Source organism: Molothrus ater, chromosome Z (genome assembly GCF_012460135.2).
Source record: "Molothrus ater isolate BHLD 08-10-18 breed brown headed cowbird chromosome Z, BPBGC_Mater_1.1, whole genome shotgun sequence".
NCBI lineage: Eukaryota > Metazoa > Chordata > Aves > Passeriformes > Icteridae > Molothrus > Molothrus ater.
This window is the reverse complement of record NC_050511.2, coordinates 60,974,987-60,993,583: the sequence shown is the minus strand read 5'-3', so window position 1 is coordinate 60,993,583 and position 18,597 is coordinate 60,974,987. Positions and strand designations below refer to the sequence as shown.

Genomic DNA, 18,597 nt, shown 5'->3' with positions numbered 1-18,597 from the left:
GCGGACGGAGCGGCGCGGCTGCCTCCGAGCTGCCCGCGCTGCCCACGTGTGGGCTGCCGGAACGGGTGTAGAATTGCCTGTGTGCCCGTGTCACCGGGGCTGCGGGGCCAGGTGTCACTGCCCGGGACTGGACCCCAGTCCCGGGGTGCCACGGTGTCACTGCCCGGGACTGGACCCCAGGCTCTGCCGAGCGCTGCGCTGTGCCTGCTGCCGCTCCACGTTTGACAGTTATAATTTCAATTTTCTACATAAAATCGAAGGGGTTTGTTTTTCGGAATGTATCCTTACAGACATTGCTGCAGGTTTTGGTGCTGTCAGCTGCTTTTGTCAAACGAGACTTGCTAGTTTTCCCCACTGCCTAATGCAAGCTTTCTGTGTAGCCATAAATGATAAAAAGTCATTTGAGCGTGATTCTTGATTTTATGCTATAGCTGGGTTTGAATGATAGTTTTCATTCCAAGTATTGCTTTTCTCATTGGGTGGGATTGAACACTTCTTTTTAGACTTAAGTTTCTTGTAGTTGTTCTGGCAGCTTAGAAAGGTGCATGAAATACTTGCCATTTCTGACTTATCCAAATGTAGGGAAATAATTTTCCAGTTTAAATTGTTACTTTTACTTGGTTTTGGTTTGGTAGGGAGAAAACTCAAAATTTGTAATTCTAAACCAGGAGAGATTGGGCATCTATAGTCCCTTTCCAAAACCCCCTCTCTTTGCTTTTTGAGGAACTGTTGCCTTCGTTTTTCTTTCAAGGATAAATATTGAAACTTTTGAGAGAGATTGAGCTGGTTTCCTTCCAGATACCTAACTTTTTATGCTGGTGTTACATAAGCCAAGCTGCTCAGAACCACATAAGCCAGCTTGTCACAAAATATGTCTTCCACTTTACAGTTCTTTTGCATGAATTTTTTGGCTAAAGTACTAAGTTTGCATGAGCAGATAACAGACCTTCTTCAGGACCTACGATCATTGGCAAAAAAAGTGTTGTAAAATTAATAACAGTTACAAAGCGAACTGGATACATTTGATGTTAATGGAGCACTGATTTGGTGACACTGAAGAGTGGGGTGTTAACAATATTTGCCTTCAAAGGAGAATAAATACCCATAATACAGCAGAAATGTAGTGTCCTTGTACTAACCCTTCGTATTTTCTTGGCATCTTTAAGGAGGCAGAGGGTGAAAGAGAGTGGCGTGGTGTTCTGTTACAAACAGCAAAGCAGTCTTATAGCATCTTGGTTAAAGAATGCCCACAGGTTTTTAAAAAATAGGTATTTTGTAACTACACGGGAAAAAGTGAAAAAGCTCTTGTGTAGAGGAAACTAAAACTTTAACAACTGAGGATAGTGGCTTGGGGTGTGTCACAGAGTGCAGTCAATGTGAAAATGCAGAAAGAATGTCTTTATATGCTCCTTCGGGTTTAAAATTGATTAAATCTGCTGTTCTGAGTGTTTTAGATATTATTTCACTTTCTTTAAAAAGAGAAAAAAAAAAAGATTATTTGCTGACCAGAGTATTGGTCTTCACAGGGTAGCTCCAGATAGAAGCCCCGGGTGATGGCTGTTCCTGAAGTCACTGCCAGTGCTTACTGCCTGCCTGTCAGCTGGAGCTCTGATGTGCCTGCCTCCGCTGCTGTTAGTCTAGGCACTGCCCAGCCCACCTCTGTCAGAACATGGTGGGTTAAGACGGATGTAATATTTATTGTGTTTAAGCTGACCTGACTCTTTTTGTCTGCAGTAGGTTAGCAGATGTGGTTAGGCATAGGAATAAGATTAAAACTTCCAGCAGGCCAACAGTACTGAGCAGCTGGAGGCAAACAAGGGCATCATCATTTCAGATGCACAGCGCACACTCAGACTGCTCTCTTAGTGAAATACCTTTAATTATTGGAGTTTTCTCACCAGTGCCTGGATTTTGTCTGTCTTCTTGAGATTGCCTTTTCAGTGATTGTAGCCAGTTATGACTATATTTAAATCGGCAAGTTGATTTGACCATGGTCTTTACTGAATTGCCTTTTATGTACTAGTTAGCGAATGTTTGGGAGAGCTTCTCCTTATAATTACTCAGTGGGGATTTATCTTTTAGAATCTCTTCTTTTAAGTTCACAACCTTATTTTTTTTTATCTTGAAGACTCAGCACTGACTCTGGAGGTTTTGCCTATTCCAGGCTCTATAGAAAAGGTCCTGAATACAACTGTATTGCTGGTACTTTGAATCTGACCCACTGTTCCTTTGGGGAACAATGTGCTGTCGTGACTGAGGAGTTTTTTAGATTTACAATAGATTACTGGAATTCTTTGAAGTAAAGCATACATACAAAGAATGAATAGATATCTTTTAATTTTTTTTTTTCCACAAGCTTACTGAAACAAACAATGGACATGAAAACATCCTCTTGTGAAATTTAATACTGCTCTGTGAATTTGTTTGGTGCTTTAGAAGGACTTTTTTTCTCTTTACGGTATCATCATTGTACATATTTTTATTTAGCTTGCAGATGAGTTTCACAGATTTGTACTGAGTGGAATTCCCAGAGTACAATTTAATAGGCTTAAATTTGTTATTTTTCATGGTTATTTTCCAGCATTTTATTTGCTGTGTGGACAGAGAGCTTAATATTTAAGTACTCACAGCATTCCTTACACTGTTCTCTTAATGCGACTGAGTTTTATTGGAAAGTGAAAAGATGTGCTTTTATATCATCCTTACCTTTCTGCTTAGCTCATTATCAGTTACTTATTAGTACACTGGTTTTGGTAATGATTTTTGTTCTATGCCTGAGTGTTTCTATGAATCAGAGTGGACCAAAAGTTATTTACCTCCAGCTACAGACCCATTCTGTTAAAAAAAGTGCCCAGGGCGCAGTTTCATAGCCTGTTCACATTAGATCCCTGTTGCTGGAATGGGGAGCACTCCTCTCTGCTTCCTGCCTCATCTCTCCAAGCCAAGCAGAAGATCAGCTGGCTGCACAGTGAGCCAGGTAAAGAACCAGATACAAAAACTAGAAATAAAGAACCAGCTGATACAAAACTAGAGGTAGGAAATGCTTCTCATTGCTTTAGCTTGGTCACTGACATGAATGCCTGTACAAGTAGTTGTGATAGGACACAGGGCAGCGGCTTTAAACTGAAAGAAGGCAAGTTTAGGTTAGCTACTACGAAGAAATTTTTTACAGCAAGGATTGCTGAGACATGAGAGCAGGTTGTCCAGAGAGGCTGTGGGTGCCCCATCCTATGATGTGGAAGGCCAGACAAATGTTTTGGGAAAACTAGTCCTGTGAAAGGTGATGCTGCCCATGGCAGGTCATTGAACTAGATAAACTACAAAGTATCTCAAAACCCAGATGCTTTTATGAGTCTGTAAGAAATGATGTAGGAGTGGAGTGGAGAATCTAGAAGTAGGAGAAGGGCTGAAAGCATATCATACAGACTACAGCAGATCATGGAGCTGCATCCTGAGTCACCTTGTACTTTGACTGTGGTGAAAGCTTCTCAACCACTTTTCTGAGCAATCTTTCTAGTGAGTTAATTAGTAGTGATACTGCTGGTGGGGCTGGTTGCCTGCTCTGTGGTCTAGTCAAGTCTTTACTACTTTTAATCCTGTTACACTCTCCTGAAGAGTATTGACTTCCATCTGCACGGAACATTTCTGGTACTGCAGTTTGTATTCTGTTGAGTGCATATCCAAAGAGGAAAGATAAACTACGTAAGACTTTATTGGGCTAATTTTAGGTGTTTCTGCTATTGTGGTTTCTGTATTCTTCCAGGTTCTGTTGGCCAGCAGAAATTCGGGAGACCAATCTGTGCAGAGCTTGCTATATAGACATTTGGCTGTTATAGGTATTGATTTTAAATACATTGGTGAAATAAGTATTGTCTTAGCAAAAGCACTGAATCAATATATTTGGTATGGTGATTAATTTAAGAAACTCTTCTGTCAGCAAGCAGTTTATTCTGTGTTGTGGTTTAACCCCAGTTAACTAAGTACCATACAGCCTGTTAGTCACTCCCTTCCCTTTTCCCTCTGCCCCAGTGGAATGGGGAGTGAATTAAGAAAAAAAAGTAAAACTTGTGCATTGAGATAAAAGCAGTATAATAACTGAAAGAAAATTAAATACTACTAATGATAATAATTGTAATGAAGAGGAGAGAGAAAGGGAAAACTCAAGACTGACAAGTAATGTGCAGTACAGTTGCTTACCACCTGCGGACTAATACCTAGCCCATCCCTGATGAGCCACCATCCCCCCTTCAGGGTAGCTTTCCCAGTTTATGTACTGGACATGATGTTCTGTGGTGTGGATTGTCACTTTGGCAAGTTCATATCACCTGTCCGCGCTGTGCTGCCTCTTAGCTTTTTGTGCAGCTACTCACTAGCAGAGCATGAGACGCAGAAAACTCTGGACTTGGGGTAACAGCTGAACCGTCCACCGACGTTATTCTCATCCCAAACCCAAAAGGCAGCTACACTAACCCAGCCAAAACCAGGACACTCAGGGAGGCAGATGAAAGAATTTTCTATGTTGCATGTCTAGAAAAAGAGATGATGATTCAAATAAGAATTAGCTGTACTATGTTGTCAATTGTACTGCAAATTTAGCCAGTTTCAGTGTTGAGTGGAAGTGGGTCCATACCTGAAGCACCAGTAATATTAGTGCTTATGTTTTTTGAGGCTTGTGCATTTAAAGTCAGGCCCATCACACTATATTTTCCCAGTTTCTGCTTTTTTTAGTGTTGGTAATTATCGTTGGTAGTAAGGAATTTTACTATAAATTTCAGGTCAAAGTTTAGGCTAATTTTCTTTCAAGGTGGATGTGATGAAAATGTTTTGATTGTATTGAAAATATTCTTGATTACTCTTAAGTATCCCTAAGCAACTCCAAGATGAAGGTAAAAAGTATGAAATTTAATAGGAAGATAGCTTTGGAAATTGTGAACTATTTCCCAAGATAGCTAGTGTGGCTTTGTCTGAATTACAAGCTCCATAAAGTTGCCATTTTCCATTTGCGGTATATCTTTTAAGGTACTTAATTTGAATTCTCTGGACATTTCAGCAGCAATATACATATTCTGCTGACTCATAGAGCTTTCTTCACTTTATCTGGTCTATAGTGAAAGCTGCTGGTGGGACATGGCAAAAAGTGGGCTCTCTGGTTTCTTGTCATCCCTTGACTGAGGTATATTTTCTCTTAGGAATGGGCATGGTGGACCTCCTCATTGTTTTGTTTTAGGTGTATGAAGAGAGGTGGATTATTGTACTTTGGAGCTGTTTTATACTTCTGTGTTTTAGTTTTTGGAGTGATAATGGCTTGTTTGAGAATATAGACAAAGTAATTCTGATTGATCATGTTGTTAGAGTGCCAGGTACTCTCCAGCTTGTCTTCAATGCTGTGTTGAAGACCAAACGTTACAAATAATGTAGTGCTTATAGTGTCTTTTGAAGTTCTGCAGGCCAGGCTATATAAAGCCTTGAAATGCGCATTTGGGTGGCTGTCATTTTTTGGCACACAATACATGCAAATCTAAGTCTCCTTGTTTAACTTAAGATGGTAAACTAGCTTCGCATCCTTCCTTCTTTTTTTATGCACAATGTATACCAAATCTTGAAAACATCTTGCTTTTTTTCCTAACAAATGGGCATCGCATTCCTCTTCAGAACGTGTGTTACAAACCCACCTCAAGGGGGAAAATGTTAAGCGGGCTAGATTTGAATAAATACAGGCACCACAGTCAAAAGGAAAACTTGAAAGTATTTCAAAGAAGAAATAGGTTTACAGGAAGCCTTGGCCGTGAAAGAGCCCTTATATAAAATCATTATTAAAACTTGGTGAAATGAGAGAAGAATGAATGTGCTCAGGCACACAGTCTGTATGTCTTGAATAATTATCATTGTACTGAAACAATATCTCCCCACTGAAGCATACGATTCAGTCTTGTGAAATAAAATCTGAATGAAAAGAGAATTCTGTATCTGTACGTTGTTATCTCCCATGCTGCGGAGTGTGTTAACATAGCCTGTCTGCAGGGCTAAGAGGAAGATCTCAGAACAAGCATAGCCATCAAAATCAAAACTACTATAAATGCAAACTTGCTCTTGATACGTGCTAATCAGTAAGTCAAAAATTGGTGGAGGTTTCCTTGTACTTTATTTTAAATGTTTGCATTTTGGAATAGCAGAGTTTGAATTTTGGAGGCATATAAACTTCCTACCACAGTGATCACTGCTTGAGTCCTTCTTTTGCGCTCTCTGTATTTCTCTCTTGGCCATGTTGGCAAATCAGGCTAAAAAGTTTTTAGGCAGCAGCTATATCCCAGTTCTGTCACCTCAGTGGCACTGGGTGAAAATTGATAAATTAAAAGTGTACTCTTAAAAAAAAAAAAAGAGGAGGGGGAGGGAAAAGCAAGAAAGGATGGTAGTTTTAACTCAGCTCAAGCCCCTGTTTTGGTTTAACTCAGATATGATTCCCTGAACTGGTTCTCTGCACATTGCTACAAACAGTTCTGTCAGCTGAGGGGATAGCATGGGTAGGGGGTGGGACTGCTAAAGTCATTTTGCAAAGATGTGTTTGTGAATATATCTTTTGATTCTAAGACCTGGGGGCAGGAAGGGTCTTTGTTCTGTATTTGCTCTCTGTGAAACAGTGGGGTACTTGTTATCTGCCTGGATGAAGTTGAACATAGCATTCCCTTGGCTTGGATTTAACATTTCTCAGTATAAGAAATTGTCCTCAATTTTTAGAAACTTTGAGCATGTTCTGATAATAGCAGCACGAAGACTCCAGGTTATTTCACTCTGTGTTATGTCCACTGTGATAATGAAACTTTTATTTCCATCAAGAAGCAATATGTGCTTAACCACCTTGCTGTGTGAGCTTTCATATCTGTAGCAAACCCCAGCTAGTATCCTGACTTGTACTTTCTTTATTAAGACATGATTTTTTTATTGTCAGTGACTCAGAAACAGACAGTGACATTTTTGGCACACAGTACCATTTGTTCTCAGTTGTTGCTCTTTCTAAATAGGTTATATCTCTCGAATTGTAGCATTACATTTATGTGAATCATCGTATCAACTTCACTAACATCAAATAGGTTGCATGTACATTCCTGCAGGAGAGCTCTAAGTTCTTGTTCATTATCTTTCAAAATAATTCTCTTGGCAATTAAAGATTTTAAAAAATTTTTTGTCTTTCCATTCTTTGTTCTGTTAGTCCTATTATCCTTGTCTTCCTTTCTGGTGAGTATTTAAGTAGTCATAAAAATTAGGGTAACTCCCTAAGGAATAATTGTGAGAGGACTACACCAAAAAACACAGAAGCTTGAATTTTTGCCTATTTGAGGTAGTTGGTTGAAGCAGGAATGAAGGAATAGAAATATACAGAGATGGAATGTCCAAATCTGTAACTATGTCAACCCCTACCTGCATTTTCTTGAGATGAAAAATAAAACTATTACCTGGTTTATTTCAGACACTGAACTTTTCAAAGCTAGTAGTGTGTTCATTTTGAGAAGCTCTGATTTTGCCTTCCCAGTGATGTCCAGAGGCAGTCTTTTTAAGAACATTGTTTTAAAAATTCCAGAGAATCATGGTCTTTAGAGATTGCTACTAACAGAGATATAAGAAAGCTTTATTTCTGTGAGAATATTTAACTATTTAGCTATCAAAAAAGGAGCATGGTGTAGATAGCATAGTATTTTTTCTTTGGTTGGTTGTTCTAAATTGCATTTATCTTTCGCAGTATAGGACAGCAGACAAATAACTTCTAATGTTTTACTTTATGGAAAATGGTGGTAGATATACCCCCCAAAAAATGTACCCCCCAAAAAATGTACTGTGAGGGTATTTAAACATGGGAGTGGGCCCCAGAGAAGTTGTGGAATCACTGTTGTTGCACATCTTCAAAACTTGACAAGTGCCTATGCAGTAACACTTTTCTGGTAACACTTTTTCTGGTAACACTTTTCAGTTGACCGCCAAAGGTATGTATAGATCTATGCAAGGTATACCTTACTATATACAAGGTGCTGTGTTTCGGATTAGGAAGGTAGTTGGTACATCTACTTTTGCGCCAGGTATCAACCTCAGTATTGGTGTGTAAGAATCTCCAGTGATTCTACCTGTAGAAGACATGCTGTGCTGTCCTTGTTTGGGCATGCCTGCCAGCACCACAGAACAACTGACTGTGCTTGTTCTGCCACAGGGCTGTGGTGAGCATGGGCGCTGTCAGTGGACAACAGGGAGTGTGGTCTGAGGAAAACTCTTAATTGGTGATGTAATTTCTGTACTCATTCTGTAATGGCAGGATGAATGAAACCAGGGGACTGGAGTAGTGTGGACAAAGGGAGCTTGGGAACAAGTTGAGTTGGCAGTGTCTCTGTGAAAGTTCTTGATATGAAAAGACAAATGAGAACTTGGAAAGGGAACAGAATGGTGCTAGAAGCTCTCAGGATAGAATGTGAGGCCAAATAAGACAGTGAGCTTGTGAGAGAAGTAGGAGAGGATGATTGAAAAGCACCTAAGTGTGGAAAAGGAGGAACTGGGTCTGGGAGAAACATGAGGGTTGTACTTAAAACTCAAGAAGGTTAGACAAAATACTGAGTGGCTCCTTATTAAGTGAGTATCTTCATTCAGTGCATTGACAAAGGCAGAAGTGCAGTGGAAAAAAAACATATGAGTATGCCTTCTGTATTGGGTTTGTGCAGCAGGGTTTTAGTTGCAGAGGTCTGCAGGTGTGAGAAGGTCTTGTGAGAAGCTGCAAAAGCTTCCTACATGTCCAGCAGACCCAGTGCCAGCCAACTCCAAGATGAACCTGCTGCTGGTCAAGGCTCTACCCCTGCAAGCCATGGAGGTTCACAGAGGGGCAGGATGGTGCCCAAAGGAGCTTCCCAAGACTGTATTGGACAGAAACATAGATGACACTACCTTAGAGAAGTGGTTGAGAATAGAGATCACTTCTTTCCTCTGTGTTTCCCTGTTGTTTTTTGTATGAGACTGGACTTTTGGTGCACAAGTGCTGAACCTTTTTTGTGCAGGTGGTCCTAATTTTGGTATTCCCTGGTATATGTAGATTAAGCATTGTTTTGGTACTGTGCATTTGGGTAAGGAAGGCACAAATTTTGGCTTTTTCATGCAGATTGACTCAGAATCAGAAAGGAATTCCTGAGAACACAAAACAGACCCCTAAGACCATGAGCTCTTAATTCTTGTTCAACCAGACACTGCTCGTAATGATTCTCATATCCCTTGTGTGGTCATTGCTGTCGTGGGAGGTAACTAACTTGTAAATGGATGTACACACACACACACAAACACACACATACACTCTATCTGTATGTTTGGTGTACACTTCTGCTTTTTCTTATCTTCACAGAATGGTAGAGTTGTTGACATTGGCAGGGACCTCTGGAAATTGTATAGTCCAATCCCAGTACTCAGAGAAGCATTAGCTAGAGCAGATTACTTGTGGCAGAGTATAATAAGTTTTGAATCTCTCTAAGGACAGAGATTCTATAACCTGTTTTTATGATCCACTCTAATCACAGAGGAGCAAAGTGAGCTCTCTGTGGATTATGGATAGAATCCCAAAGGTTTGAATATTCCCCAAAACAAGATTAGAACCAAAATAGGTTAAATGTTGATAACAAAAATTGATGTTTTATTTAATAGTAAAGATGTAAAGAGAAAGAAAGAAAAAGGGGTGAGGGGTGGGAGGACAGGAAGAGTGACAGACATAGGTTATGTAGAAACATATCACCCCTCCATGGGTCTTGATGTCTCATTTATCCTCTGGTCTTCTAGGTTGTGAGGGTTCCCCTCTGACAAGGAATAGAATCCAATGGATTAATAAATATTTGGGTCAGGTGGGAGTGCCCAGGTACCTACCCTGAGGGGGCAAGTTTGACCCTGTCCCTTGCAGGACTGTGTATCAGTTGTATGATTTTGCATCACATGCAGTGCTCTGGTGCAGGGTCTGGGGAACCATTAAGGGAGCATTTAATGGACCATGACAGCCCCTGAGCAGCCCCTGACATGAATGTCCCATAGATGTGGCTTTTGTGACTTAACCAATTTGAGTAAGAAGATGGGTGTTGCCTCTGACCAGAGGTTTTTTCACCATTCACCCAAAACCTCTTCCTCCTTTCTTTGGTGGATGGGGGGTGCCTGTACAAACCTGACCTCAGTAGACAAGACAGCTGCTGGGCTTCATCCTCCTGTGGAAGTATTCTTCTCCCCCAGCCCAGACCTAAAAATAGTATCATTTTTATCTTAAATTACCTTACAGTCTAGGGCCTCAGCCTAGGGAGCCCAGACAGGATGCAGTGGTCTTTGGTGCAGCTTTGTTGGTGCAGCTTTGTTGATGCAGCTTCACTACACAGTTTTAATGGACAAAAAGCCTTCGTAAAATGTTTAAGCCATAAACTACAATATTTCAGTCTCTGACACCTGTCTGGGTGCCTGCTCCAGTGTTTGAGCCCCATTAGGTTAAGGAAGTTTTTCTTAATGTTTAAATGTCCAGTTGTATATTACCTTCTCACTGAACAACAATAGGAAGACTAGCTCAGTGGTCTTCTGTCTCCTCTGGCATTTAATAAATACTGATTATACTCCTCCTACTCCACCCTGACTTTTCTCCCTGCAGAGTAGTCCTGTTTATCTCAGCCTGTGCTCAGATACCAGATGCTCCAAGCCCTTAACCATTTTTGCTGCCCTTTGCTGGTCTCACTTCAGTATGTCTGTGTCTGTATTGCACCTGGAACATCTGAAACCATCACAGTATTCCAGATATGTTTAGAAGTGCAGAGTAGAGGAAAAAGATCATGTCCCTCCACCTACAGGCAATGCTTTTCCTAAAGCAGGATGTCATTGAAAGGATCTTCACTGCTTTGTTTCTTCAGGTCTCATTTTAAACGATTGGGAAACATTATATATAGTCTAGAAGATACTTCCTATTCTTTCTAAATTTTGGATTTTTCCCTTCCCAAGCTCTATTAGCTTGAAATAGTATTATGTTTTGTGAAGTTTCAGAGACAGTAAGAGAAAAGGTGTATTTGTTGGAGGGAAGAAATTTGCTCCAGCTGATTATTGCAAGAGTGATGAATATTTTGAAGCAGAGTAATTTTTACATATCAACATAAGTAGGTAATTGCTTTCCATTTAGTTTGTACCTTATCCTTCGGGTAATTAAACACCTGGCTAGTTAAGACATACTTTACCAGAAATATAAAATTAGTATTTCTGTGCTGTTCTGGGCTTGGTTTTAAAGCACTTAAGTTCAAATAGTTACCTATTCTGCTTACATTTTGGGATTCTGTTAGTTTTGATTGTCTCTGAGGACCATGTTCTCTCTCTTCTTCCTTTCCCCATTTTTTTTTAATCTTTGTCAGATTTTTTGGTCCACTTTCCAAATTTCTATGAAGTCTGCTAAACTTCATGTACATCAAGGGAGCATGTATTTTGTCTAGCATTGCTGGTCTTTTATTCACAAGATTTGGGGTTTTGTTGCTGTTTGGTGTAGGGCTTTTGTCAAATTATTTTCCATCTGTTTTCCATCTGCCTTTATACAGTAGCATTTAGGAACAAAACATGGTGAGTCTGAAAGTTTTGGTTTATCTAAGATTTTTTTTTCCTTTTTTTTCCTTCTTCTCTAGCACAAGGAATTTAGGACGGACCATTTTTGTTTCTTTGCCCTATGTCGCATTTTTAAGCTGTTGCAACTGAAATGTTTCTTCCACTTTCATTTTGAGGTAGGTTAAAAATGTAAAATATTAGAGGGTTTGCTACATTATTGTGTGCATGTTTGCAGCATATTTTTGCTTGCTGTTCTGTAGCTGATATAGTACTTTCCTTTGAAGATTCATTTTGTCCTGTGCGTATACTGCTAATGTGACCGTGTAGTGCTCAGTACAGCATTAATTTAATTACAGAAAAAAAAAATCTTGTTTACACAAGGATACTTTATAGGTAGTGCTACTTTAGCACATATTTTGAAAATTGTCAGTTATTTGAGAAAATGTTTATATTGCCTATAACATGTTTTTTAGGAGCCCGTTGTGCTCAGTGGGGCTGATGCTGCTTTGTATTTTTCCCCTTCAGCACACTGTTTAATGTATCTCTCCTTTTCTTGTATTAATTTTTTCTTGGAAATCAATATGATCAGCTGCTGTAGAGACTGACGTAAAGAATTTTAACATTAGTCCTCAGTAAAAATGTGTATTGTTCATGACTTCTTAGGGTGAGACATTATCTGTCTGATCAAAAGATGACATAGAGGTAAAATAATTTCAATGCATTCTGTACTCTTTTCATGTAGTTACAGTTTGTTTATTGATAAACACTGTTCTAGTTATTACATTTTTCAGCTACCATGCTATTCTAATTTCTAAGTTGTGTTTAACAGCAATTAATGGAGATTTTAAGAATTGAATGGAACAGAGAAACTGGAAAAAACTTACTTTGGGTTAGAATCAAAATTTCTTAGAAAGAGACTATTAAGCTTAGTTTACCCGAAGAAAGAGATAGGACTTGGCTGTGGTGTCTAATCATGTAAGTGAAACATAGAAAACTTAACATAAAAAGGTGTAGCAATAATTAGTGACTGAAGCCTGAAGCCAGAAATAAATACAAAGGACAGTGACTAGCCTTTCGGAAATCACAGCTATTGACGGACTGTTTAGCTCTTAATAACGTGAATTTTGCCATGGATGCCCTTCTGTGAGAACTGCTGTAGTTAAACCTAAATTACTGGTCTTAGAGATTGGTAGCTGAGGAAAATAGAAGGCCTCTGTTTAAGAGGATGTAGTTGATTTTGAGGGACTGTCTGGCCTAAAACTGTGAACCTTCCAAGAAAAAATGGGGAATTTATAATGATTTTTTTTTTCCAAACTAGATTGCATCTCCCCGTGTCTTTCTCCTCTTGCTTTTATCTGTACCTTTGTGTTAGGCAGTACATGGGCTGATCCCTGCTCAATCACATTCTGCACTTATAAAAATTAATGACAGTTTTTCTCCTTAGTAGGGATTCCTTCAAACTGGTAGGAAATACAGTGCTTTCAACAAAATGGACAAAGAATTTTGCAATGTTGGTTTAGAATGACTCAAGTTGTTTTAGCCCATGTCTTTTAGTGGTTACTGCTAGGACAGAGTGTTTAGGCTTAAGGCTAAACCAGTCCTGTAGATGCATCTGTATAGCCTCATTGAAGTAGTTCATCAAAAAGTAGAATTTAATTTCTTCAAGGATTTTGCTTTATAGCATGGAAAGTAAAAGTATGAGTATGTATGGCAAAAGGATTGAAAATAAAAAGAGAGCACTTGGTCCACGTTTTTTCCTTCAGGCTTTCAAATCAAAGGTGCAAATGAAATGGCCAGATAATTGTCATAATTATCATCTGCATTTGTGGACATCTGTAATCCATCATGCAGGAAGACTAGGCCGGGAGGAATTGCATAAGGTTTAACAGAGTTAAGAGTGTGAAATTGTGCTGTGACAATGATAATTCCCAAACAGCAAGCAGGCTGTGGTATGACTGGCAGAGATGTTGTGTGTAAAAGAAGCTGGGGGTGCTGCTGGATGGCAAGCTGAACAATGTGCCCTTGTGTCAATGAAGTCAAATAAATTCTCTGGTATTGGTAGGAGATGTGCTAGGGTGCTGTGTCTGGTTTGTCCCCTGATTTCAAGAGAGATTTTGATGAAAAATTTGAGAAGGTCAAGCAGATAGCCACCAGGATGATTTGCATGTTAGAAGGATGATTAGCACGTTAGAGAACTCAACATTTGGAGAAAAGTTCAAGAAAATTGTTTAGGTTGGAAAAGACATCCTCAAGTCCAGCTGTTAACCCAGCTCTGTCAAGTCCCACCAGAAATGATATTCCTAAGTGCCACATCCACACATCTTGCAAATCTCTCCAGGGCTGGTGATTCTACCACTACCCCAGGCACCCTGTTCCAGTGCTTGACAGCCTTTCCAGAGAAGAATTTTTTCTAATACCTGATCTAAACCTCCCTTTGTGCATCTTGAGACAATTTTCTCTTGTTATTTGTGAGAAATGCCCAAACCCCACATTGTTGTAGAGAGCAAGAAGGCCTTCCTGAGCCTTCTTTTCTCCGGGCAAAACATGCCCGGCTCCCTCAGGCAATGCTCATAATACTTGTGCTCCCAACCCTTCACCAGCTTTGCTGCCTTCCTTTGTACATGTTCTAGCACCTCAGTGGAGAGACAGCTTGGAGAGGTTTCATCAGTCATCCAGTACATAGAAGATAGAGAAGCTGTGAAAGAGAAGCTGTTTTCTGCTCAAAAGGATGAATAGTGAGAGCAGAAATTTCATCTCGGTGTAGGGAAAAGGAAATTTTGGAGTAAGTTTCTGAAAAGCATGGTTGAATCTCCCTCATTTTTAAGGCTCATCTTGGCAGCACCATAGCTTACTCGATCTAAAGCCCTGTTAAAACCTAGTGAAATAAGGTCCAAGAGAAGGTTGGAGACTAGATAATTTCCCAAGATCTTTTCCTTCCTGGACTACTCCATGATGCTGCGGTCACAGCTTTTTGTCAGGCTTGGCTCTGGACTGAGATAGCAAGATTGTAGATCAGGCAGTAGCAAGCTCTGTAAATAAGTGTGGTTGCAATTACTGACAGGTACTTGATGGGATTTTTTTAATATAAATATTGTATTTCTAGTTTTTAAAGCTGAACCAGTAAAGAAAATAAAACTTGCATTGCTTTTTTATTTATGTTCTTTTTAATGTTACGTAAAAGAAAAGATGTACTGATATGGAAGAAAATTAAAAATGCAAGTTTGATGCAGTCAGAATTAAAATATCAAGTTATTTAAATATTGAGCTAAAAGGAATAATGTATTTATATTATTCAAATTATATATAATATATGTATATATATCTGTGTTGTTGTGCTATATTATGACAATCTAGCAGAAGTAGATCTGAAGGCTGCAGGTGTTTCACAGGGCTACTTGCTTTGCTTGCCAGGTAGTTGAAATTAAGCAGTACTTGGTTCAGCTGGCCATATAGCACATGCTGCCTCTCAGGCAGGGGGCAGAGCAAAGACAGTTGAGGTACTATATTAGTAAAGCTTGCAGAAATCATAAACATTGAAGAAGCAAGTGTTCTACAGGAAGAAAAGCTGTGGGAAGAGCTGTATGGCAGATCTCTTGAGGCAGACATTGCCACAAAGAAGAGGTATGTACACTATGGGGATTTGGGCTTTTTAGTCTGATTCTGAAATAAGATAACTTGACAGCTGATATCTTCAGTAGCCCTGCGTGCTCTTTTCAGTTGTGTATGATTTGATTCTGCATAGTGTTCATCTCTTTTGTATACTTTTGTGTTGTCTGCAGTATTTGCATTAGATGCAGAGTAGTCAAGTGAGGTGGTGATATATATATATTTGCATCTGCACATTCCAGAAGATGTTGGAGGAAACAGATGTGTTGTAGAAAACTGAATGTGCCTGTTACCTTTCTTTACCTCCTTTAGTGCACCTCTCAGCCCAGAGTCTGAGACAGAATCACAAATACCTTGCTGTTTATAAAGATCTGGGCTATAGACCTGGATGCATTTCCATCTGATTTGCATGTGATCTTTTCAGGAGTCTTCAGTTCATGGCAGACAATCCTTCATAAAGTTGTGCTGTTACTAAAGAGCAAAGGAGGAGAGGGAAAAAATGGAATTTTAAAGTACTAGACACATAGGCATATGTCTAGGGGTTTTTAGCAGCTTTTGATGGTGGCCTGAGCAGAAACCATTTCCCTAGAGTTTTCCAGTTTTTCTCTCTTTCTTCTGTGGCATTCTGGAAGATTACTTTGGTGTCTCTTGTAAGAGAAGACTCTATTAATAGTCTTCAAGTTTTTCTCTGTTCAGAGGCATATTTCTCTCCCAACTGACTCATGGGATTTCTTGAGAAAAGATGATAAAAAAAAATAAAAATTCTGGCTTTGTCCTGTAACTGCTTAGTATGTGCAGAGATGAGGCTATTGAGAGTCAGTCTTCTTCACTCCGTCTTTCAAGTCAAAATCCTATTAAAACCAGCAATACAAAGTACAAGCATCTCAATCTCATCCAAACACAGTTTTTCTATAAACTATCACAGGGCAATTTCAGCTACATTATGCAGTAATGTTCTACCAAATCCTCATAACTCCTTGTAGTGTACACTAGCTGGAAAACCTTATTCTGTAAATAAGGAGCATATACAAATAAGCACACAACTGTTTTCCAAATTGCTTTATTGTCTCTTTTTTTTTTTCTGTCCTCATCAGCTGAGATATAGGCCCATTAAATAATGGAAAGGAAATCACCCACTAATTATAGCATTATTGCATATTACATGGACTTTTCCTGGTGCTTCAATTGCAGGGTTCTTAATAAACATTAATTCTTTGGATTTTCCCTCACATCTGCTGTTTGTGAAGGATTTCTTCCAACTTTTTAGAGGAAGGTGATGGTGAAGGCATCTTGAAATTAATGTCTTAGTCATCAGTGTCCATTCATTTCAGGTGCTGAGATTAGGAAAGCTAAAGAAGGTTCTTTTTATTTCTTAAAGCAGGATTCCAGGCTGAATTTCCTGCCCAGGAAATGAGAAATATACAAAAAGAGGTTATCTGCAAACATTTTATCTTACAGGCATTGGGTACAAGTCACCTGCAAATTTCTTCTCTGAATAGGATTCTCTGGGCAGCATTCTCCCACCTTACTGCTGGGTCACTTTTTCTGTCCCCAGAGTTGATGGCCTAATTCATTAGGTGATTGTCTGTTTAGGTCAACAGAAGTAGGGTCCTGTATACCTAATAATTGATAGTTTGCATATTTAAGAAAGTACTGTATTGTGGTGTTGTGAATTAGGCACAGTAGGTGGGCAAGTCCTTCCTCTGGCTGCAGCTTCAGTCTCCAAACAGTGGATGGGACAAAGAACTGGAAGGCTGAAAGTGAGAAAACTCATGGATTGAGATAAAGACAATTTTATAGGAGAAGTAAAAGCTGTGCACACCAACAAAGCAAACAAGGAGTTGCAAATACTTAGCCATCCTCAGGAAAGCACAGCTTCATTGCATGTAATGGTAACTTGGGAAGACAAACACCATTGTTCCACACATTCCTAGTTTCTTCTTTTCCAAGTTTTTATTGCTGTGTGTCATCATGTGGTTACTGGTCAGCTGTCCTGGCTGTGTCCCCTCCCAGCTTCTTGTGCACCTGCCTGCCTGCTGGCAGGGCAGCACATGGAAGCAGGGGGAGCCCTTGATGCTGTGTGAACACTGCTCAGCAGTGTTAATGATGCTGTTTTCAGCACAAATCCAAACCCTACAAGCTACTATGAAGAAAACTGACTCTCCTGCTTGTGTTAATATGGGTATGCTTATGAAGGTAATTTTCAGCATTTCAAGGAAGTTAAACCAAAATCATTAAAATCTTAATGTGTGGAGTTGGGTGGACTCCACTTGGTATAATAAGTTGCTGACACATCCTGCTAATGCACGTGGCTCCTAGTCATCCATTGTTTGAACTTACGGAGTAAATAAAGCTGGAAGGTGGTTGCTGTGCTACTATATCAAACTTCAGAGCAGACTGCTGTTGTGTACTTTATTAGCAAGTTCTACCACCATTTGGTAGTGTACACAGGTCTACTGAGATTCAGGGGCTTAAGGATTGTTGCCAGTTTCTTTGTATTCTAAGTGGTTACTTCTGCCCTTCTAGCATTTATTAATCCCTTCCTATGCATCTTTCCTCTGCCTTTTGCAGTGGTATGGAACATGCTCTGGACAACTAGGTAAAGTTTCTTGAAATTCTGGTAAGTCTTAGTAAGTCTGTGTTAAATGCATGAGAAAGGCCATTTTAACTTCAACAGAGCAGGACAGGCTTTAAGGTTAATTAATGGCAAGAAGCACATACTACTAAGTTGGTCCTCTGATCCTAAATTTCTGATCTCTAACATAGAAATGCTGTCTTTAACATGGAGGTGCTGTAGCTGCTCATTAACATCATCAGAACCGACCACAAGATGCTGTGTCTGAATCTTCTTATACTAGAGGTAGACATTTTCAAAACCATTTAGTCTGAAGCAGACTGGAAATAACAGCCTTTCAGAGCTGGGTAAACCAATAAAGTTGGGTAAACCAATAAGCACTTAAAAATACATTCTTTTAAGTGAGGGAAAGTGAAGTACAACCTTAATTGATGCAGTTACTGATGCCATCTGTAGTGCCCCTAAAGTGGGAAAAGATAAAATCTAATTAGAGAGAAAATACTGCTAAGATAAATTATTGGGTTTTTTGCTTTATTGAGACAATACCAACTAGGGACTTGAGGCAAACTGTCACCCAGTCATCTCTTTGAAGAAGAATTGGGTCTTAATCGGTCATCTGCCACATTATACAGATCTAACCCATACTTGTTCCTAGCTTGCTTAGGATGTCAGTTTACAAAGAGTAGGGCTCTCATTCTATTATATTTTAATAAGGGAGTGCAGTACAAAGAGGCATTCTGGTAACACCTACTCATTGTATCCACATAAGCCTGAAGGACTTGTGCTTTTTGAAGATACTTGTGTGTTTTTTTCTTACTTCTGTCTTTTTGGTAATGCTACAGTAATTTATA

At 39.5% G+C, this 18,597-nt stretch overlaps 1 protein-coding gene across 5 annotated transcripts in view; it reads left to right on the top strand.

Annotated features, from left to right (window-relative positions):
* The window catches only part of FAM172A (family with sequence similarity 172 member A), a 264,993-nt gene that overhangs the window by 307 nt on the left and 246,089 nt on the right, over nt 1–18,597 (top strand). Inside the window, exons 2-4 of one of the 5 annotated variants that reach the window (XM_036403448.2) lie at nt 1,527–1,672; nt 11,646–11,741; nt 17,743–17,791. The exons of 1 other annotated variant lie outside the window; for it this stretch is intronic. The gene's annotated coding sequence lies outside the window, so the exon portion shown is untranslated. The remainder of the gene's footprint in view (nt 1–1,526; nt 1,673–11,645; nt 11,742–17,742; nt 17,792–18,597) is intronic. 3 more of the 5 variants (XM_036403447.2, XM_036403451.2, XM_036403452.2) reach the window with 3 other exon arrangements.